Genomic DNA, 24618 nt, shown 5'->3' with positions numbered 1-24618 from the left:
GTTCTCCCACTATGCCCTAAATGGGAAGGCCAATCATGTTGTTTACCCGCTGGGTTGATATAAAGAATTGATACACATAATTTTGTGAAATATTTTTCTGTTTGGTTATTTTTATTTTATTTATTGAGACATAACAACGCCTGCCGGGTATTAGCTTACAATAATTTGTGTGAAAAACTCGATATTCTATTACATTCTATCATTTGGCGTAAATTTCCAAAAAATATAGTACATAGCATAAAGCGTTAGAGTGCACATACATACATACAAGTCAGTTACGAATTTCCCTTAATGCAAATAGCATGTGAACGTAGCATGAAGAAGAAACGCGCTGAAAGAGGAAGTACCAAATAGATACGAGTAACTATACACCAGGATAATCACATTGACAGTTGAACATGAAATTGAGCTTGAGTGACACATGAGCTGGGACAAATAGAGGAGCAAAGGAGTAAGCATATTCATACCGACATACAAATATGCATATGTATGTGTGTATGTATGTATTATATGTAAGATGGATGTTGGATGTCAAAAACTCTATTTTTCTTTCATTGTTCGCGTATCAGAATCACTCTCGCCTGCAATTTGCACCTGCCATTGAGTGGCACCCATTTGATATTCACATTCACTTTCCACGTGATGCAGCTCCACACAGATGTTAGGTACACAAACAACAAAAGCGGCAAACTGTGCACCAACACAAAAACAAACAAAAACGCTTCTATTTTAGGAAACTGCATAAAATTATATTTCCAAAATGCATATTTCTGTCACAACACTCATCTCTCTCTCGCTGTCTTGAGTAAATATTCTGTGCCTTCGATTTTTGGATGTGGGTTTTTTCGATTTTTCTCCCTTCAATTTCAACGTCAACGACAGCTGGTCGAGTGGCTATGGCATAAATAAAATTTCAGAAAAGAAAAATCAACAAACTCATTTCAAATACATAAATGTGACTCTGTGAAAATAGTGCACTTCCCAGTATTCTTGACCATATGTGATTACATAGAAACTATGTAATACTCGCATATGTCCATATGTTTGTTCTGCAGTAACTTGTGAACAAATAAAGAAATAACTGAAATTTGCTGAATTCTGAATTTATTGAACAAAAAAAATATATGTATATAAATTCAGAGAATTTTTGAGCTTGCAGGTATCATAATCCAATGATAAAAGGTTTGCTCAGTAAGCAGCTTTCTCGTACTCTATTGACAAATCGGCTGCCTTAGCAAGACTAGTAACCCAGTATCTCTAGAAATTTTGAGTACAAGTGAAGGAAAAGTAAAATTTGTAGAAAAACATTTCATTTTCTAAATGGTTTGCTTACGAGCAACAACTCGCTAAAGAGTTTTCATCGGTATGTTCAGGACTACGGTAGTATGACATGAAATCGATATCGCTTAAGTCAGGGTATGATAGAATAATTGACGCAATCCGCGATCAATGAGTGGAGAATTTACAAATCTTTATTTCTCATGATGTGATGATTTAGGAGGAATTCATGTTTTACAAAAAACTAGCATTTCCCTAAGAGTTACGACAGGGAGAATAATAGGATACTCCCGACGCGATCGATAACATTTCAGACCTCATAATAAAAAAGTTGGGATTGACGGAACTTGTTTTCAATTAGCCCACCTTCCCATGGATGGGTGAAATATCCAGAGGGGGCTTAGCAAAGCACAGTACTACCATGAAAAAGCTCCTCATAAAAAACCGTCTGCCGGAATCGGCTTAAAACCGTAGGTCCTTCCATTTGTGGAACAGCATCAAGAAGCGCGGTACCGATAGGAGGAAGATATCGGTCAAACACCCAATAGAATTGTACGTACCAATTAGTACCAGTGAATCACCCTGTCTGAAACCTCGTTTGGCATCAAACGGCTTGGAGAGATGCTTCCACATCTGATGGCGCTGCTGGTTTTGAGCAAAGTCATCTTGCATAGCCGTATCAGTTTTGCAAGGATTGGGCAGAGCAATTCGAATCGGCAGGCATGTTTTCATCCGACCATATTTTGCATAGTAGCTGATGCATAAGAGCATGCACCTTACCAGCTCCTCGTCGCCATGTTTGAATAGCTCAGCCAGCAGTCCGTCGGCGCCCGCGACTTTGTTGTTCTTTAGCCGTGATATTGCTATTCTCACCTGGGGTATCGGGATCTTCACATTTTCTGTGGCATGCGCAGCTGTCACTATTTAATAGGTTCGAGAAGTGTTCCCTCCATAATTTAAGAATGCCCTGGATGTCAGTCACCAGATCGCCGTCTTTGTTCTTACAGGAAAACGCCTCGGTCTTAAAACCTTCTGTAAGCCGCCGAGTTTTCTGGTAATATAGAATATTCGGGCGTTGTTCCTATTGGCCAGCATCTCAAGCTCCTCGCATTCACGTATTTCGGCCTCTTGTTTCTTCTGTCAGCTCCATGGCTCGCGTTGCGCCCGATCGCAGCGTGGCTCTATAGGCAACATATTTTCTTTCGGCGGCTTCGATTAGTCTACTTATTTAAAATTACCTATAAAGTATATTTGCGATAGTCCATGTCAAGTGATGCAAGCATTTGCACGTTGTTCTGGATATAATATGGTTTGAGTCACAGTGTGTACAGTGCGCCAAGTAGTCAAAACAAGAAATTTGACAATTCGTTTGAATGTATTGGTTAAAAACTTTTATTTACAGTCATTACTTTTAATCCGAATCAAATTAGAGAAATATTGTGTGTACAGGGTCCGGCACTCGAAGTGTAATCAATTAAAAAGGCCAAAAATTAAGTTTCGAAAATTATTTTTATTCAATTCAAAGTAAAAAATGTGTGGAAATAATATAAAATTAAGAACCAATTTACTTTTGCTCGATAGGCCTTGAGACGGTCCAGAAACGAAGCGTAAGCTGCGCGAATGTGACTTGCAGGTATTTTGGCCCACTCGCGGACAATGGCTTTTTTCAGTGTCTCGACACTGGTGAATCTTTTAGTTCGGACTTTGCTTTCCAAATTGGCTCAAAGAGAATAATTCATCGGATTCGCGTCTGCTGAATTGGAGAGCCATTAAGAGCGATTATGTGGACGTTATGAAGTTCGAAACGTTGTTTTAATCCATTCTTGATTCACTCGAACTTTGTGAGACGATATTGAGTACTGTTGAAACGTCCATGATCTGGCACCGACTATCTGTTTGTCTGCCTGCGGCTTCAAAGCAACCTCCAGAATACTTTCCCTATAATATTTCGTATTTGCCTTGACTCCAGGCTCTATGAAAATGATTGGAGAGTGCCCATCTGCGGTTACAGTTGCCTAAACTATTACCTGTGGCGCGTATACCCTTTTTGGATATTTGGCCGAGCTCCTCCTATTTGTGGCGTGAGTCTTGATGTTGTTGAGCGAATGGAGCTACAGTTTTAAGCCGACTCCGAACGGCAGATATTTTTTTTTTTTTTTAATTTTACGAGGAGCTTTTTCTTGGCAGCAATACTCTCGGAGGTTTGCCATTGCCTGCCGCTGGGCGACCCTTATTAGATTAGACAAAAGATTACTATAAATACCGTAAAAAAAACTATACAATCAAGTTTTATATTAAACGACTTTTTTATTATAAATTTAAAATAGAATTATATTTTTTAAATAAAATTATATTTTAAAAAATGTACATCTACCCCATTTGCTTTCTAAGGGTTAATGGAATCAAACTATCTACTAATACATATAAATTACTTCACGCACAAATTGTCAAATTTGCAGGTTGTCAATGAATGGCGTGTGTTCTGTGATTTGATTATAATAAAATTAATCAGATTTGTAATGAATTTGAAAAATTTTGAGAATTATTCAATGTCAAAAATTTCGGGTAGAGTTAGAAAGTTAGGTATCTTCGATTCTCTTTAATATTAAAAAAATATATATATTTTTTACTACAAAACTTACTTAAAAAAAATTGTTAGGAAAATAAATAAATTAAAATTAATAATATAAAATTAAATAGTACTTTTTTCTAATAAAACTTGCATTAAAAAATTGTAAGGTAACTTTTTTTTGTTAAAAAAATTTACTAAAAATTGTTTTTGCAATTTTTTTTATATTTTTATTTTGACCGAGATTATCCGGTCAGAGTTCTTGTGGTGAAACTAAACTTTAAATCTATTCTACGGCAGATGAATGAGCAACGGATGAGGTTGAGCCATTGAACCCGCTACTCCTCAACTGCCTTGCTTTTGTGAGACTGAGTTTCAGTCATATTCGCTGCCCTCGAGTAGCTGCAAGTGTTGGATATTTGTCACCTGTAAAATTTTGTTAATAGAGCGCATCTGCTTGCCATCTGCAATTCTTAATAATTTTCGATAATAGGCGAGAGAATTCACAGCAAGATTTGGCTGCACCATCTTAGCCTGTGTGAATTTCTATATCTGCAGGTGACTTAAAAATTCAGTTGGCTTTCTAAAAGAAATAGTTTTCTGTAAAATTTATTGGCATTTTCGATTGTGAGAGTCGTAATTCTGACTTTTCTCACTTTTTCCTGAATTTTTTTAAATTTTCTCAGAACATACAGCCAGATTAAGCTAAGTTATGTTAGCCAGACTGCTTGTCTACGACACGACACTACGAGACCCTAGGCCTATTGAGATATCTGCATTGGGTTTCCATCCCCTAACGAAGTTGCTTAAACCACTTATGTAGATCTAGATGAAAACTAGTCCTGCCAGCGAGACATTTTGCAAGTTTCCCAGGTCTTAAAAGAAATAATCGCCACAATATTTGGCACGGCTTCTTTGAAGTGCAGGGCATTCACAGAGGAGGTGTTGTACCGACTCAATATCTTCATCATCTCTACAACTTCTGCAGAAGTAATCCTACTGGCTAAGGAGCCAATAACGCAGTTACCCGAGATAACGCCTGTAAGGACGCTGGTGGTTGATCTGTTGAGTCCAGTCAAACACTTTGCCTTTTAATATTCAGTTTTGGCCAGAACGCTTGGGAGGCCCTGCAGTTAGTAGTCAAATAACACCTGCTATTGGTTTCCGCTCAAGTCAAGCGCAGTATACAGTTCGTTTCGAGGAATGCTTATGTTCTTTTTCACCCACTTAAAGACAAACTCAAGGCCTTTCCTTGCACACTCATCCGCTCTTTCATTTCCCTCCACTCGCGGTCAAGGATCCAACAAAGTGTGATGTTGTGTTATTGGATAAGCCAGAGCGGCCTCCTACATTCTTGAAGACAACTTGAATTGATGCGCGCTGAAGTGAGTGCCTTGATCGCTGCTCGTGAACAAAAATGGTAATGTTTGCTGGAGGTAAGCCTCTTAGACTTATCGTTTTTGCTGCTTTGCCTATAGCTTCGAACTCAGCTTCGAAAATGTTACACCAGTCTGAGAGTCTAACAGAACATTTAAGGATAATTATTACGAATATACTCCTGACCCAGTGCCATTGTGCATCTTTAAGCCGTCAGTATAATTATGGTGGGAGCTGTAGTCTGTTACGACTCTGGTCTGCCAAACTGCTTTCATACAAACATACAGCAAGAGGCCGATGCATTTACTATTGTCTAACGCTTTCATTGTGATGAAAACATCGAAAACGGCTCTGGTGGCTATACCGAAAATAGAGTTTCAGAAATGTTTCGAGAGCTACATCAAAGGCTGGTAATAGGAGTAAGTGCTTGCAGTTGATGGGGAGGCGATAACATCATTTTTTGAAGGCAATAATATCGCTTTTAAAGAATAAACTTGAATTTCAAATTTTGTGCTAATATTCTGAGAACTTTTTGTTTAAGGTGGCTTATACCCACAAATCCATCTGTAATAATCGTGTAGACTTCCCTGGTAATTTTCACCTACTACAGACATTCGCGTCCACGTCCAAAAAAAAAAAAGAATAGATCATCATATGCAACCACATGTGTATGTGTGTGTATAAGTATGCAGCTACCGCCAAATAGATAAACGTCTTTTATCGGAATCTTTGCAGCCATAAATGCCAAGGTAAACGTGGCACTGCGCCATTGCCTAGTCAGCAAAAAGCACTTGCCACTTTTACATACTCACTGACATGTCAGAAATATAGAGCCCACCCGAGCTATAAATGTATGCATGTATGTGCATACACTGATCCCATACAGGTGGATGTGCTTCTTCGCCACTGCCAGCCAGACCGCCTGAAATGGCATCGCAGACGCTGTGTGGGCACAGCCGCCGCAGAAAAACCATTCAAAACGGAAACAAAAAAGGAAATAGTGCTTAGAAAATTGCTTGCCATAAGTTGTGGCCGTAGTTGAGTTTTCGGTAAATCAGTGCAAAGAAGAGAATGAAAGACTTTTTGACACTTTTACTTAGTTCTTTTTTTTTTTGTTTTTTGTTTCACAGGTTCATGCATGCATATAAGTGGCACTTCAAAGGGAAGAAAACAAAAAGGAAGACAAGTTGTATGAACACTAAATGCACACCGAATTCAGTGCGCCGCATTTGCATGTGAAAATATACGCATTTACTTGTATCATACATACTTATATGTGTTTCTCTATGCATGCAAACATACATGCATGTTTTACCTGCCTCCAAATATCTGAGTGTCAGTGCACCCAAGCACCTAAGGGCATTAAATGCTTACCTTTGATGATGAAAGTGAAAAATGCATCGTTAGTCGCTTCGCCATATGAAACTTGTAGAGTTGCGAAAAGATGCAATACATCAAACGGTAAGATGTTTGATGTATATAAATAGGATTTATTTCACTCGTACGACACCTGTGACCCCCAAATGTTGCAGCTGCGCCATGGCATGCCAGTTGGCCCAGTCAATTTACGTGTGTAAATATTTCGTTCACTTGAAAAACCAAAAAATATTTATAGCTGCTATGTGGCGCACTTTCATGATTGGTTGCATATATTTGGAAATAAATATGTTTAACTGAGGGTAGTGAAGTAAATGCGTAGGTTGCATAAATGTTGAAGCTTATTTGTATGTCACTAAAATATTGTAAGTATTTTTGATGTGAAACATCTATAGGCTCACTTGTAAACCGAATCGTTGGCGTGGCGACGCTTGCCGTGGCGACGGGTCGCCACGCTATACTAAGGTATATATATATATATTTTATGTGTAGTAGTATGAGAAGCGCTAAGCCAATTTCAAAGGAACAACTCACAAATGATGTGGGTTAAAGTGTGTTAGTATGTGTGCCATGTTAGAGAGACAAATGTAGAGTTGCTAAAGAGCGGCAAGTTGGATGCTCGTGAGTGCTTGGTAAATGTTGGTGCGTTATGTGTTTTTGAATGTGTTCGGTAATTTGCTATGTAGATAATAGGAACTCGATTACAGAGAATTCATAGGAAACTGGAAGGCTGGCTAGAGTGGGCACCTTTGAGGCGCGCTCTCTGTACGAAGAAATGACGAAGGTCACTGTTTGAGTTGAAAAATATCAAAAGATCACAGAAAGCAGAGCCACAGCAGAAAGAAGTTTCATTACTCAATTATTTAAACCAAGTGGAACTATTTTACAATGCCAAATTTATTGCTTTATTAATTCGAAATGAAAAGTGCAAACTTTTTTAATAGCAAATTCGAGATATGCCAGCTCGTAATGAGCAAAAGTTGAAATTGAATAAAAAGTTTAAGCCTATGGAGGAAGGCATATTTTAAAGACACATTTTGATTATCATACAAAGGGCCACAAAATTAATCATGCTATCGGATTATTTATATTTTTTAGAGCTGCTGTATAAAAACAGACAAACAATGGCGGGCGTAAAGGTCAAAAGTCATCACTCAATATAATTTCTTTATTTATTATTTTTTTAATTTTATTTAATAATTTTCAAATACAAATTTGGATGATTAATTTTGCGCCCCCTGTAAACTCAAAAAATTTCATCACTCAAAGTCATTTTTTTAATTAATTTTTTTAATTTTATTTAATAATTTTCAAATACAAAACTGGATGATTAATTTTGCGCCACCTGAAAATTCAAAAAATTTCAGCACTCAAAGCACACTTCAAAAAGAATTTCAATTACAAATCAACAACAATCCAAGAGAATCTACTACCAAATATGGAACAACAATAGATGCTGTATTTGTGAGATATCTTGATAATATTTCATCCGAATTTTAGTTATCATCGACCAATCGTCACAGTAATACCGGCAGAGGTAACATCGAATATAACTATTACTGAAGTCACATATGAAAATATTTAAATTGTGGCTTGATATTAATATCGAATTTTGATATCACATGTAAATAAATGTTTATTAAATAAAGTTACCATTTTCTGTAAGAAATTCGTAATACTTCATTTTTTCATTAGGCTATATTTAATTCCTGTAATAATATTATCTTTTACTCACATATTTTTTACATCTCACCTTATCTGTGCACTTGAAGCGTTCAGTGTGCCATGAAAATGAACTTCTTCATGCAAATTTTTCCATTTCAAAGAATTTTCAACTGAATACAGCGTTGACTGCAAAAGGAACAAATTTCAGCTGCACTGCATATGCGTTTGCTTATGACAGGAGATAAACATTTATGTGTTTTAGGTGGGACTTTAATTTATCGAAGGTACGTTGGTCAGAATCTTTCTCAACCTATGAACTCACAGAAATGAATCCTACTAAGGTTAATGTTTATGAAAATATTCGATTTTTAAGAACAACATGTCGCAAAATTCGTGATTTTTTCGACGGGCATAATCGTGTGAATCAGTCGACAAATCAAAGGTTGGTGAAAACAATTTTAGCAAACTGGTAATCTATATATATAAAAATTAAGCCGAAAAAAAGTGTGCATTTCTCCGGGGTAATCTCAGCAACGCGTATAAGGAAAACAATGAAAGTTTTACACATTGTTGGTGTTGCTTTGGCAAAGGTTTCTGTGAAGTTTGGTTGAAATTCGATAACGCGTGTGTGTGCGGGGCGTCGGTTAAGTGAGGGTGTTTTTGCTATTTGCCGCACGTATTTTTTGTACCGCACATAGCATTCATTAGATTGAATACATTTTGGTCGTGTGTGTCTGAGCCGATTATTATGAAATTTGGTATATGTATATATTTTTCCACGGTGAAGGTTAGTATAATATGCTTATTGATTCCACTCGCCACCAGGTGGCGCTGCCGAAGGCCAAAACGAGGACCCGGGTAGCCCTAGGATGTGTTTTTACATTGTGGGTATCAAATCAAAGCTACTGATGAGTGCTTTAATACACAGTATTTTTTAGATCTCTGAGTGACCAGGGTCTCGAGATATAGTCGAAAAGGTGGACCAAGGATGTGTTTGTACAATATGGGTATCAGATGGAAGCTGTTGATGAAAGCTTTTAAGTGAAGTAATTTTTACTGCCCGTTTCCGGGATAAAGAAAGGAGATGGAGCTAGAGATGGAAGAGGAAAAGGAATAGCTACAGGAAGAGGAAGAGGAAGAGGAAGAGGAAGAGGAAGAGGAAGAGGAAGAGGAAGAGGAAGAGGAAGAGGAAGAGGAAGAGGAAGAGGAAGAGGAAGAGGAAGAGGAAGAGGAAGAGGAAGAGGAAGAGGAAGAGTAAGAGTAAGAGTAAGAGTAAGAGGAAGAGGACGAGTAAGAGGAAGAGGAAGGGGAAGGGGAAGAGAAAGAGGAATAGGAAGATCACTTATAATTAAAAATTTAAAAAAAATTCTAGAAAATTTTAAAATGTTACATATACGCTTATTATATAAACGTTAATCTGAAGTCAGTTATAGTGAAATATCATTCTATCATTGCCGGCGTGATTGGTGATCGTTTCCTTAATTTTTTGCAGAAAGGTTATGCTAATATGAGATATTACCTATATCATTCATACATTTACGTATTACATGTGTACTCACAAATATACGGTTGAAGCAAATATATGTCAGTTTTTTTACTTCGCCTGGAAAAGTTTATATAAATTTAAGAAGAGTAAATAGAACTTATTTTATATCAGACTTCACGCAAAAAAGTCATTTGCACCTGAACACATAGCTGGGTTAAAGCGGGGGGAATAGCACAGTTATCTTCTCCTTCTCCGCTTTTTCGTACACGACGAAGTGTATGTATCATCCGATTGATGTTGTTGTTTATGTGTAAAGGGGAGCGCATCTATGCACATGCTAAACTTGAAAATAGGAGCACCGATTATTATGTTGCGAAACATAAATCAACCACGACTATGTAATGGCACTCGATTAACAGTTAAGAGATTGATGAATAACGTCGTTGAAGCAACAATTTTGAATGGAAAATACTCTGGTGAAGACGTTTTAATACCGCGAATACCAATGGTACCATCGGATATGCCGTTTGAATTCAAACGTCTTCAACTTCGCCTTGCATTCGCGATTACTATTCATAAGTCACAAGGCCAAACTTTATCAATTTGTGGTATTGATTTAGAATACCCATGTTTTTCTCATGGCCAACTTTATGTTTCATGCTCAAGAGTTGGTAAGCCATCTGTATTGTTCATTTATTCAACAACGCATGGAAAAACGAAGAATATTGTATACCATAGAGCATTACAATAAAAAAAGTAATAAAGTAAATCACATCAAACGTTTTTTAATTGCTACTACTATTCAAAACTTCTTTCATTATTTTTCATGCGCGAGAGTTTTTATAAAAAACACACTTTTTTTTTCGGCTTAATTTAATTAATTAATCTAGATTTTTTAAAGACGACCAGCGGAACGGGCGGGTTTTCGCTAGTGTTGATAATAGAAAATCTACTGGCGAACCAACAACTTGCCATTCTATGGAGAATACTCCGGCTATGGATCAAAGTATTGCCGAACAACCTTCAACATCGACAATTCGACGTTCTCTACTATTGGGCCTTCACGAATGCACTGTTAGGCGAATTTTGCCTGTAGACGTGGCATGGGGGATATTTAAATGAAATCATTTTTCACTTATAATTATTAGAGCCCAGTTTTGAATAAAAATAGTGAAACCTAAAAGAATCAAATCTGGCGGCCGCCGTAGCCGAATGGGTTGGTGCGTGATTACCATTCGGAATTCCCAGAGAGGTCTTTGGTTCGAATCTCGGTGAAAGCAAAATTAATAAAAACATTTTTCTAATAGCGGTCGCCCCTCGACAGGCAATGGCAAACCTCCGAGTGTATTTCTGCCATGAAAAAGCTCCTCATAAAAATATCTGCCGTTCGGAGTCGGCTTGAAACTGTAGGTCCCTCCATTTGTGGAACAACATCAAGACGCACACCACAAATAGGAGGAGGAGCTCGGCCAAACACCTAGCAAAAGTGTACGCGCCAATTATTATTATTATTAAAAGAATCAAAATTTTTACATTCATTATTTCACAACAACATCTAGGCGCGTCTTTCGAAAGAAGCTTTACAGTGGCCGACATAGCTATGCATACCCTACCTAAGAGAAAATTCAAACACAAATATTTTTTTCTATTATATCATTCAAATTTCGATTAACTTATTAATTTATTTATAATATAGTAACATTATAAAAACACAAATCAAAATATTTCAATTGCAAAAACAAAATATTATTTTCATATATTTTTTTTATAAAAGCCCAGAAACTTGTAGCGACAAAATTTGCGTACCCTTGCACCTTACTAGTAATAGTAAAAGTAATAACGTTATGCAAATGACTCAATACGTAATGTTGCCGCCTTTTGCGTTAATTACAGCCAAAAGGCGGCGTGGCATACTGTGAAATAATCTCTTAAGAAGCTCTTCAGGTATTTTATTCCAGATCTCTTGCAGTTTCTGAAAAAATTCTGCTTCCTTTGAGCGGTAACTTGATCGATCGATTTTTTCGTCTAAATATTGCCATAAGTGCTCGATAGGGCTTAAGTCGGGGCTTTGAGCGGATCATTCTAAAAGCTCTATTGAGTTTTGTCTAAAGTATTCCTTTGCTACGCGACTGGTATGTTTGGAGTCGTTGTTTTGGTGATAGATGAAATTGTGTCCAAGACCCATTCTTCGTGTCGAGGGCTCTAGGAAAGTGCTTAGCATATTGACGGAGGACTCCCCAGTCATTTTTCCTTCAATATGTACCAGATCTGGTATACCGCTATAGGAAAAACAGCCCCAGATAAGCGCACCTCCCCCGCCAAACTTAATTATGCTTTGCACGCGCTTTGATTGGAGTCTCTCATTACTTTTTCGCCATACTTTTTCTCTTCTTTTTGTATTTTTAAACTCAAACTTACTCTCATCGCTCCATATAACCCGCTCCCAGAAACTCAATGGCATATTGAAGTACTTTTTGGCAAATCCTAGTCGCGCTTTCATGTTTTTATTGCTGATGAAACGATTCCTGGTCTTCTAATGACTAGATAACCCCTCTTCACGAACTCTCCGCTGAATTGTTCGCTCGCTTACATTAATTTGAAGACTTTCTTTAATAAACCTTGCCGAAGTTGTCGGGGCTTTCTTAATTTTCCTTACTATTTGCGTGTCATCGCAAAAATTGGTTACCCTTGGCCGACCTATTCTTGGAGCGCACGCAAAGCCGCCATTTTTCTGAAACTTTTTATAACTCTCTAAATTTTTTACTTGCATCTATTATATTTTTATGCGTATTTTGTGGTCCTGAACAATTAGTTTTCTTAAATCAATGCTTATTTGGTTCGACTTAGGCATTACAATGTGCTAAAAGTATATTTGTTGTAAAATACAAGGTAAAATAAACACCAAAAGATTGTTTCCATTACCTTTTCACTACGAATTTGGGAAATATTTAAAACGAAGAACAACACACGCGGTTATTTTAGTGGTATGCCCACTTTTGTCGAATTCGAAAAGCAACTGAGACGCAATTAGTGAAAATTGTTCTGCCATGTGAAAAAATAACGGCACATTTTTAACGGCGCTAGTTTGCTAGCTCACAATTCGAGGACTTATTTCCATAGCAAAATATTTCTTCAAGGGGTATTAGTTATGTCGCCCACTGTATATGCACTCTGACGTGTGGCATGATCGCAACTACAGCCCTGCAACAAATTTGCTTATCTACGCACTGCTTTCAAGTGGCCGTAATCGTATTTTTTCAGTAGTTCATGCAGGATTTATAGCTTGCAGTTATCTTTATTTCTATGACGAATTTTCACTGGTTTATTTGCCAAGCTAGATTCAAAATAAAAGCATATGTATATGTGTATGCGTATGTATGATTTGATTTTATTTGCAACATTTTTTATGATAACACAGCACAAGTATCATTTACCTATCCATTTAGGGTGGGGGAGAGCAACAATTCCGTTCTATTTCAATTTCATTTTAAGACTTCTAGCGCACTCATGCACTTGTATAGAATGTATGTATGTATTGGAGTGTGTATATATGTAAGAATTGAATATGCAACAAATACAACACATGCAATATTCTCTACACTCATGGCCAAAATAATACAAGGTGAAGTCCAAAATAAATAAAACTGGCGTCATAAAAATGTTTTTTATGGCGTCATCTTTGTAATGAGTTACTGCATTGGAAGTCACATCCCTAGCTGACTTTCAGTGAAAGCTTGGTGACATTCGGTGCTGTGGAAGCAAAGTTATTGTATCAGAAGTATCAGTATGTTTGGGTCATCGGTACAAAGATGAGTTTCGAACAAAAAGCTAATAACAAATTATGTTTTAAAATCGGTAAAACGTTCACTGAAACATTTGAATTGATGACAAAATTGATGGCGATGATTGTCTATCTCGTGCCAGAGTTTATGAGTAAATGACAATTAACTACAGGCCGCCCAAAATCAGTAATCACCGAAAACTCCATCGAAATTGTTCGTAATTGTATCAGAAATGAACCGAAATCATCGTTGAAATTCATAGAATCGGAGTTGAATACCTTCAAAACATCGATTGATGGTATTTTAACTGATAATTTGGGCTCAAGAAAGGTATGTGCACGTTTTATTCCGCACAAGTTAACTGAGGACCAAAAATTGCTCAGAATTCAACATTCGAACGACCTCATTAGAGGGGCGAGAAAAGACGAGAGCTTCCTTTACAACATTGTAACTGGTGACGAAATGTGGTGCTTCCAACATGAACCTCAACTAAGCGACAAAGTTCCGAATGGAAGGTCTCAGATGAGCCACCATCCAAAAAATCGCGTTTGGAGATGTCAAAAATCAAGTTGATACTCATTTGTTTTAACGATTCCAAGAGAATTGTACACAAGGAGCTCGTGCAAATGGGCCAAACCGTCAATGCAATTTTCTATCTTGATTTTAGAAGCGTTTGTTGCATCGCATTCGTCGAATCGCCCTGAATACCGCGAAGGAGGAAGCTGGCGCTTATTGCATGATAATCCACCATCTCATCAATCCACTCTTGTGACTGATTTTTGGACTAGAAATCGCGTTTTAAGCATTAATAACGCAGCGTATTCGCTTGATATTAAGCTTTGTGATTTTTACCTATTCGGAAAATTACATTTCACCATGAAAAGAAAGCGTTTTGCGTCCGTAAAGGGCATATAAAAGGCTTGTACGGACTTCTTGAAGGACATTCCGGTCAATGACCTGAACGACTCTCTCGAAAAGTTTTTAGATCGCTTAAGCCAGTCTATCGAGGCCAGAGGAGACTATTTTGAACAAATAAGCCCGAAGTTATCAGAGCAAAGCTCCTTTCGTTACTATTATAGCTCAGTCTTGTTTTATTTGGACTTCGCCTTGTAGGTAGGCAGGTGAAATGGTTGAAGCACTCGTCTGGCACTTCGCAGGTAGCACTAAAGCACCATTTTCCTACCAATTAGAGACAGGCAGATATCTACAAACAACCAGAGCTGTTAATGCAATTGAACATTGATGGGATTCTGGCTGTCGAGGAAAGTGACCTTAATCGTCTAGCTGCCAAGCCCGGACATTTACTAAGAAAGTGCTCATCAGTTTCCTTCTCTGAAAGGTCTTCTCAGCTTTTGCAATGGAGATTAAATAGTTAATCTAGTTTTCCCCGTGTGTGTCGCAAATTGAATGGTGCGGAGTCTCCAGGACTTCTGAGTCGTTCGTCTATTGTACTGGGGACAAAGGGTTTTCGAAATAGCACAAGAAGAAATGGAGCTCCATCTTTTCGGCGCTTTCCTGAGCAATAAGTTGTGCAATTCCCGATTAACAACAGTCAGGAGATGTCGATGACCGCGTAGGTGATTTCTGAGACCAATGTTCTGGAAGCCAGACCAGAGAAATGCTACCGGCTCTCACCCAAGAAAATTGACATGTTGTTTTTAAGCATCGAATATTTTCATAATTTTAATTTTATTAATTTTATGGCGTTGTTCTGTCGCCCCAAATTGTGTACCTGGGTACTTGACAAAAGCCAAAAATGAGATAGAAAAGGTACCGTCTAGAAATTATTCACCACTGACATCTGAAGGTCACTTGTGACAGATCTTTTACTTGCATGCCGAGCAGAATGTCTTGAAAGCAGGTTAGAAAAAGGTAGCAAGTGGGAATTAATTTCGGTAGATTGGTGAAGAATTCGCCATTGAAAATGACTGCAGTAAGGCAGTGAATGGGCTGTAGAAATATTTCTTTTTTTTTAATAATATTCAGTGGGTATAGAATTGGATTATATTGGAAAAACTGCGGTGCCGATCTACAGGATACGGTTGATGCTATAAAAGATTATGGACTTCAATGGGTTAATTTGTCTGAGTCTAAATTTGGACTGTTTAGCGAGTGCACAAAATTTATATTTTCTTTTATTTCACAACGATTTGTTTGCTGTTCGGCAAAGGGTAAGTATTAATACGATAGAACTCTTTCAGCTCTACAAAACGATCCATTTTTTACACAAAATTTGATGCAACTTCCTTGATCCATTTTTTGCGATAGCAGCAAATCGCCGAACACGCAAAACATTTGTCTCATTTATGCCTCTCGCAAGCAAACTAAACCTGCTGTTTTGCGAAAACCGCGAAAATATCTTCGAGGCGAGTGTACCAACATACAAAAACAAAAACAAAATAATAACCGAAAGTCGATTGTACGAGGGGTGCCTTTTATATTTCGAGATTAGAGAACAAAAACAAATTTTAATCATCGAAAACCACTTTATTGTTTTTCAAAATATTCTCCATGAAGATCTATACACTTTTGCATGCGTTTGAACCAATTGTCGAAGCACTTTTGCCACTCTGAATGAGGTACCTCCAAAACATGCATTCTGAATGCCGCAACCGCTTCTTCAGGTGACGAAAAAGGTTGACCCCTCAGTTTGTTTTTTACGTACGGGAATAAAAAGAAGTCATTCGGTGCCAAGTCAGGACTATACGGCGGATAACGCATTAATTCGATGTTTTGGGTGCTCAAAAATGCAGTTGTTAGAGCCGATGTGTGAGAGCTCGCATTGTCCTGGTGAAGAGTGATCCGTCTTTGGCGATTGGTATTCCTAATTTCTTGGAAGACAACTGGCAAACAAATGGTTGTGTACCACTCAGAATTTACTGTTCTGCGTTGTTCTAGTGGTATGATGGCGACATGTTCAGTTTTTCCGAAAAAACAGGCGACCATTTGCTTGGAAGTGCTTCGTGCGCGAACAACTTTTGTTGGATTTGGTTCATCTTGAAACACCCATACAGTCTACTGCTGTTTACTTTCGGGCTCCTACACGTAAATCCATGATTCATCATCTGTCACGATGCCATAGACGTGTTTCGAAGCCCCGCGATCGTATTTTTTGAGCATTTCCTTCGACCAATCGACACGAGCCTTTTTTTGAGCGATTGACAAATTGTTTGGGATCCAACGCGAAAAAATTTTTTTGACAGTCAAATATTTATGCAATATTGAATGTATGCTGGCGCCGCTAATGCCTAAGATTGTCTCAATCTCACGATAGGTCACATGACGATCTTGCAATATCAGTTCGTGCACAGCATCAATGGTTTTCGGAACAACAACTGATTTTGGACGACCTTCACGAAATTCGTCTTGGAGTGAACTACGACCACGATTGAATTCACCATACCATCGATAAACACTGGTCCTTGATGGAGCTTCATCGCAAAAAAATGAATTAAGTTCATCCTTGCAATGTTGCTGAGTTAATCTACGTCGAAAGTTGTAAAAAATAATCGCACGAAAATGTTCACGATTTAATTCCATTTTTTGACCGAGATGAATCCTTTAAGTTACTGTAAACAACACAAATAGCGCTGGTATTTCAAAACGTTCTGAGTACGTAAAAGCCAAAAAATGTCAAACTTTGCGATACAGCTGTCAGTTGCCAGATTGCAACACCAGGGTTGCCAAATCCTGCCAAATAAAAGGCACCCCTCGTACGTAGCCCCCGAATTTTGAGAATTTCCCTCACTTTTTGCACAAACCTCGTACTTGCGTCAGTTCTTTTTGACTCCCGGCCCCTTCCTTACACCTTCTTTTATACATCTCACATCTCACACCTCATTTCCCTCCACTTCTTTGGAATTTTATGACGCAAGTCATGACTGTTTAGGGTTATTTAATACTCTTGCCACCATATCTGTCTTGGCTCGACACTCCTCGCGATGCGATGCCGGGTACTTAGCTCTTGCAGCGTTAAATTTCCTCACTCTGCCGGCTGCTTACTGCGCACTTGAAAATCATTACATGGCACATTTTTATTGCCACGTTGTCTTAGTGCGCAACTATAATGTTGAAGAACCGTTTTGTTTTTTTCTTTTTTTCATTATCTTTCTTTATGTTGCGTATTTTGTTGCATGCAATGCGCGTAAAGTTTTTAATCATCAACGTCATTATGATTACTTACTCTTTTCGCCAACATTTTTTCAAGGTTTTCGCTTCTTGTTGCCGTTGTAGTTGGGCTACTTTAATGTCCTCACTGCACTTTAATATGTAGATATAAACGTAAAACTTTGCGAAGTCAATTTGTGAAATGCGCTCAGCAGCTAAGAACTCCGAAAAAACCATTTAACAGTTCGCAAGCTAAGTTCGCTTTTAAGTTCCGTTCATTAAGGGGTTAAAGTTCTGCTAATTGCAGTAAAAATGCGCAGCAAACTTAATTTATGATATGATGGTATTATAAGCCCCGGAAAGTTCAAAGAGAAAAAAAAAACATTTAACTTGAAGTATGCGAAAAATAATTTTACAAAAGTTGTTGGATATGTTCTAAAGGAGCGTGACTCCAAGGTAAATTGACTAAAACACCAGCTCGAAAGTATTGGCAGAAGAAAAATAGAACTATTCGCATATTAACAGAGTTCCTTCTGTTTCTGTCACAAGTGACTTTCTTTGTCTGTAATTTAATTGCAGTTTACCTACCTTGCGGCCTCGGTAGTCTAGCGTAAGTGCACTAGCCTGTCATCCCAAAGGTTGTGGGCTCGAATCCCACGTAAAGCACGGTCCTCGCACTTTTCCAAACTTACCTAATTCCCTACTTTCTATAAAAAAAAAATTTAAAAAATGCATTCCTCAGCCCCAATAAGCCTTATCCTTGCAATCCTTACTCCCGCACAAAAGTCAGCGTATAACTTGCATCGTGCCTGCTGAAACAAGCAAAGAACATAAAAAGAGACACATTTACACATTGCATCAGTAGCGCCAGCAAGAGGAATCGGGCAATCGCGATAATAGCGCAAACACACCAGAAACTTAGCGAAATCCTCAACCATCTATGCGACCCTTTTTCCAGAAAAATGTGAAACACAGATGGCGCTCCAAGTAGTAAGAACGAGTAGTTCTTGAGCAACGACAGGTGGTCATTCCCACTATTTAGGACTGGTAGCGGCAGACTAATCACCCACCCTGCCAGAAAGCAAAATAGATTAACGAAATAAAGGCAAGACTGAGTCTTGTCGAGGCGAGTGAATAGAGGAAAAAAAATTCCTACCTTAATTATGGAGAAATGGTTGGCTCAGAAGTCGGGTGGCTTGACGGGATGCCCACTCAATGTGCATTGAGTTTGTGAACATGAAAGATCCATTGATGAAAGACGTTTTTTGATTCATTTCTTGACAGACAATGACAGGTTTTCGAGTCCATTTATGCCAGAAAAAAGCTTCTCCTAAAAACCATCTTTCATCCAGCAGCTAGACAAAGAAAAAGAACGCAATTTTTGGACGGCCTCAGAATGCATACTCAGCGTATACGGGTTAAGAATACCAGACATTCCAACATAGCCAAGTAGCAACATTTCACAGTATTTCAATTCAAGCTGAATTAAAGCTTCTGAGTGACGTTTAGATTGCTTACCACTGCATCTTTGGTGTGTTGTAAGATTCACTTCGCTATTTACTTCGCTTTCCTCAACTTTTGCTCAAACTCCCGTAGTCGTAATCTCCACATATTCGACTAGAGATCGATGATGGACGACTTTCTATGAGAATAAATCATGAAGCTGAAGTTCAACGTCGATTTCTTGTTTAAGATTTTACTATGGAGGATTTTTTGCTTTCGTGGTAAGTGGTAAAGATAACAGAAATCTTAAATCGACGACTCAGTGGCTGACGAAGTAGAAATATCTGTAAGCAGCTGCAGAATAGGGAGACTGCGAGCAGCAGGCTGAGCTCTCGAAATACGGCGATAAGGAGTTGATAAGATAGCTAAAAGGAGATCTATAAAATGAAATATGAAATGGTTTAAATCTTCGACATATCCATTTACGCATAAGAATATGCCAGGGCGAAGGCCTAATTTGGTATCACCGCAAAGTTTCTACTACTGCTCAAGCTAAAGTTTGTAGTTGAGGTTTCGCCTAAATGGTGAAGTACTTCTTTGAGCCGTTTGACAGTAAAAGGTGCTGACAAGAGGTTGACTTTGTGGTTTCCTTAATCTGATATTGAAGAAGATCATTCGACCTGCAAAACGGAATCAGCCAGCAACTGAACGTACTGATATCCTCATTCGTACTTGCCGCGATACTTGTATGGAGTTCCTCTAAATTATAAATAAAAGCAAAGGAGATGAGAATGTTGATGAACGAGTACGGCTCGGAGGATGAAACTAAAAGACAGGAGCGTCCACATAACTATAGGCAATCTATAAGCCATGCGATATCCGATTTCGAAATTAGACAAACGACAATTTGTTATATTAAGGGTCTTAACATTTTTTTGTTGGTATAAGTGTAGACAGCGGGTGACCCAAAAAGTAGTGAAATACTTAGGTATTGAACTTGACTGCAGGCTTACTTTCTGGGTCCAGATACGGCATGCGGCTACCAAAGCAGCAAAGGTCACGGGTATGCTAAGTAGATTAATGTCAAACATCGGTGGGCCAACATAAAAAAAAAGAAAGCTAATTGTGGCGGCCACAAACTCAATTCTCCTGTACGGTAGCGAATTATGGGGGCTTGTGCTAAACTGCAAAGCCAAGCGCAAAGCACTGGAGGCGAACAGCGGCGCTCAGAGTTCCCTCAGCTTACCGCACTGTCTCAGGCGCTGCAATTTTCGTGATCAGCGGTCAGATACCCGTCGACCTCATGGTCCGGGAACGAATGGATGCGTGGAACTCCAAGAAGAAACACGTCATCACTAGCTTCTCAGAACGGAGATGCCAAACCATGCTGCGGCGGCAAAGCCGATGGGACACTGAACCGAGTGGCAGATGGACGGGGAAACTTATTCCATCAATTTACAAATGGGTCCAATGGAACTTCGGGGAAGTGAACTACTTCTTAACTCAGTTCCTCTCGGGCCGCGGCTACTTCCGGAGGTACCTATACCGCATGGGCAAGGTAACCGATTCCAAGTGCTTATACTGCGAAGCGATGACGCTGAACTCACGTTTTTAGTTGGGCCCTCCCGTAGTAATATAGAAAGCAGTTCTGGGAAGGGTGTCTCCCCAAAAGGAGAGGTGAAATCGTTTTAGTGGCCACACCAAACTACGCAGTAGACGACCGTCGCTGTAAGTCCGGTAATAAAAAAGAAAGCCTTAGAGCGATTTCGCAAAACTTTAAGGATTTTTTTTTTTACCACACAGACGCGAAATTAAGATTTTCATATAGGAAGCACAAAGTGGAGAAAGATTAGGCTTCTCGTGTTGTTAATTATAAATTAATTAGTTAAGAATTAAGTAATAAATTAAATAGATAATTAAATTAAAATAATTAGATAAGAAGTAGAAATAATTTTCGGTCATTTCTAAAGTCGCACCAAAACTGCGCACCTCTTCTGGTTATAAATTTTGACATTTCGTTGTTTTAATTTAATTCTCAATATTAATTAATTTTCAATAAAAATACTATTCATTTTTTGTTGAAAGTTAATGAGTCAAAGCTCCAAATTTTTTGTGCAATTCAGAAAAAATCATCAAAATGTTATATTATCATAATTTCGAACTTTTTAACGGAATTTGGTATATTTTATATTTTTTTTTTAAACTAGTTCTGTGGTTCTATTGAACATTTTTATTACTTTTATTTAAATTTTTAGAATCAAACTCACTTTGAAAAAAACATTTTTTTTTGGGAAAGTAATTTTTTTTTTAGAAAAATTCATCAAAATTGCAAACTTTTTAATTAGAATTTGGTATGTTTTATCGTTTTTTAAAAATCAGTTCTTCGGTTCTATTGAACATTTTTATTATTTTTATTTAAATTTTTAGGATCAAACTCTCAAAGTGAAAAACATTTTTTGTTTTGGAAAAAAATGTTTTTTTGGAGAAAAATTCATTAAAATTGCAAACCTTTTAATCAGAATTTGGTATGTTTTATGGTTTTTTAAAAACCAGTTCTTCGGTTCTATTGAACATTTTTATTATTTTTATTTAATATTTAAGCGAGTTTGATCCTATCGCTTTGAAAAAAAAAATATTTTGTTTTTTTGGAAAATTTTTTTTTGGTAAAATTTTAGTTTTGTTTTGAGAAAATACTTTTTTTCTTTTTTTGTTTTGAGAAAATAATTTTTTTTTTGAAAAAAATTTTTTTTTTTGTTTTTGGAAAAAATTATTTTTGTTTTTTTTTCAAAATTTTTATAAAAAGTTTTATTTTTGTCATTTTTGTATACCCTCGCTATAAAATTTTTTTGTTACTGTTTTTTATTAATAGCTTAGGATATGCTCAGTCATCTCTGAAAGCAACATAATGAGATGTGTATCGTAAGTGTGTTTGCCTAGAGAAATTAACACAAATGACTACGATGACATCCAATTGTCAATCTGCCAAAGTGGTAATGAGCTGTGCGGTGACGAGGCAGTGGGGCGACGGTATTGATGAAACGGCTGGCATTAACGATAACGACAATTGGGTATTGGTGTTTGGTATTGCAGCACTCAAGTTGCTAATGCAGATTCAAATGGATAAGCTGCGATAATGTAAGTGGATACGTGGCGCACATCTTCGTTTTCGACGCTTGCGGCAATTTTATTTTCAATGTATGCTACATATAGACATATACTTTTATATACCTACTTACATATAAAAATATATAGTTTGAGGAAAAAGAAGTCTATCTATTATTTTCTCAGTAGATGCCTGTAGTAATCGATACCTCGAAAAGTCTCGATACAAAAGTTTTAAGTTTATTTTCATTGTCAAGGTGACATTTCACACAAAAACAATTATTGGGTATTTGGAGACCCTCTTTCTAAATATAACCTGCTCCCGTTATAGTTATAGTAGAGGTGTGGCCGCTGGCGACACAGTTTCCGTCTTCACTGTGCCCGCCGGTGGTAGCAGCCTCTTCTCCCACCGACGTTTGGGTTACTATCCTAACCCGTGTGTTTTCTTCGTTTACCGCCATATGAGTCTTTATTTCAGGGATCTGAAACCCACAGCGTTTCATTCCTAGCCGCCAGGAATCTCATTAGCAATGATCTTTGTATTAGCCCTCCAACCACCCCTTGGGATAACATATAGAGTTAGTCACCACGGAGAGGAAGGAGAGGTCATACATCGATCTTGGCTAGACAGCACCTATCCACATTGCAATCAGGTAGACCTGGTTAAACCTAACCTCATGCAATGCAGCCAGTGGTGTCCATTGCCCAGTCGGCGTCCACGGGGAGGAACTAGCTACGAAGATTTTTCGCCACTACATAACCGAGACCATTCTTTTTTATTTCCTGTTTATCATCGTTTGACTTTGCACCTTTGCACCTTTGCACCACAAAAAAATCCCAAACAATAATTTGAATCACACATCATACAAAACTTGATTCCCTATTTGTTGGGTTTTTTGTTCGGAAGATACTGTTTTATAATAGAGTGGCAATGAGTACCAACTAAAGCTGCGTCTATACTCATCTGACAGTGTGGCGAATATTGTTCTCGGCAAATTTTATTCGCGTAGTTCACTACGCAGTTGAATTAACCACACGAATTGTAATTTGGATGTCCTGATGGCGCTAAATTGTTGTTGTCGACCAGGTGGAAGAACTTCAAAATCAACTGAAACCTATCACTAGCAAATATTTTGCCAAACCGTGGGATGTTTCTCGAACCTTTACTCCAATGTAATGCCCATTTCAAACAGAACCGCAACAAATGCTTTCATTTTTGTAGTAGTCACTGGCACCGTGGATTTCACTGATATTACCACAACTGCTCTAAATATTTGCGTAAAGTATACTACCAGCAGCAGCGTCTTCGTATTCTCGATACGAAACAAGAGAAGCGCGATACTGCTTCCCTGGACTCAAACGGTTAGTTCGTATTTAGAAAATTCCAAGGGTTTTTTTCAAAATTCATGGAAAGGGTTGAGAAAACTAGATCCAATATTCTTTTATTACCTCAAAAGAAGAAAAAAATGAGATTTGAACTCGCAAAACATCAAATTTTATACGAAACAATAAATTTTTAATAGCACTGGAATCTTCTCAGCATACACATTAAATACAAGACTAACTTTTTGTAGCCTTTTTTTTTTGGCTATACAATTTTTTTTTTTTTTAAATTAGAGTTTAGGTGGCTTCAAATTGAAAAAGGAAGCAAACACCAAACTATAAATTTTTCGCATTTTGGGTATAAAAATGCACTAAATTTATTGCGAAGAGCAAAGGTTGGCAACGCTGCACAACTTGACTAGCGTGACGTTACGCACTCTCTGTTAGGCACAATCTGGTTTCCGTCATTCTCTGTTTGTAAGTAAGTACAAGTCAAAAACGTATTCGTTTCATATAGCTGATGAAGGCTGTGCAGCTTAGGGCAGGCTAATAAAGTGGTAATGCAAGGTTACAATGGTTGCGACCTGGGTAGTCTAGCGTAAGTGCACTCGCGTGCCATCCTAGAGATTGTGGGGTCGAGTCTCACGGTGAAGTACGGCCCTCGCACTTTTCCAAATATACCTACTTCCCCTCTTTCTAAAAACAAAAAAACAAAAAATCTCATTTCTCAACCTCCAAAAAACTTATCTTTCCAAACCTTACTCTCGCACAAAAGTCTGCGCGTTATTTGCATTGTGGCTGCTAAAACAGGCAAAATAAATAAAAACAAAAAAAATACATAGTTAAACAATGCATCAGTGGCGCCAGCAAGAGGAAGCGGGTAATCGCGATAATAGCACAGACACACCAAACTCAACAAAGTCCACAACCATCTGTGTGATCCTTCTGCAAGAAAAATTTGGCACACAGATGGCGCTCCAAGCAGTAAGAAGGAGTTGTTCGACAGGTGGGCACTCCTCCTACTTAGGACTGGTAGCGGCAGGCTAATCGCCTACCCTTTCAGAAATCAAATAGATTAACGAAACCAACGCAAGACTGAGTCTTGTCGA

At 37.9% G+C, this 24618-nt stretch overlaps 1 protein-coding gene across 1 annotated transcript in view; it reads left to right on the top strand.

Moving 5' to 3' along the window:
* The window catches only part of LOC128867001 (5-hydroxytryptamine receptor 2A-like), a 95799-nt gene that overhangs the window by 53943 nt on the left and 17238 nt on the right, over window positions 1-24618 (top strand). The window lies entirely within an intron of this gene.

Source organism: Anastrepha ludens, chromosome 6 (assembly GCF_028408465.1).
Source record: "Anastrepha ludens isolate Willacy chromosome 6, idAnaLude1.1, whole genome shotgun sequence".
In the NCBI taxonomy this organism is placed as follows: Eukaryota; Metazoa; Arthropoda; class Insecta; order Diptera; family Tephritidae; genus Anastrepha; species Anastrepha ludens.
The sequence above is the reverse complement of the archived record's forward strand: the minus strand, read 5'-3'. Positions and strand labels throughout refer to the sequence as shown.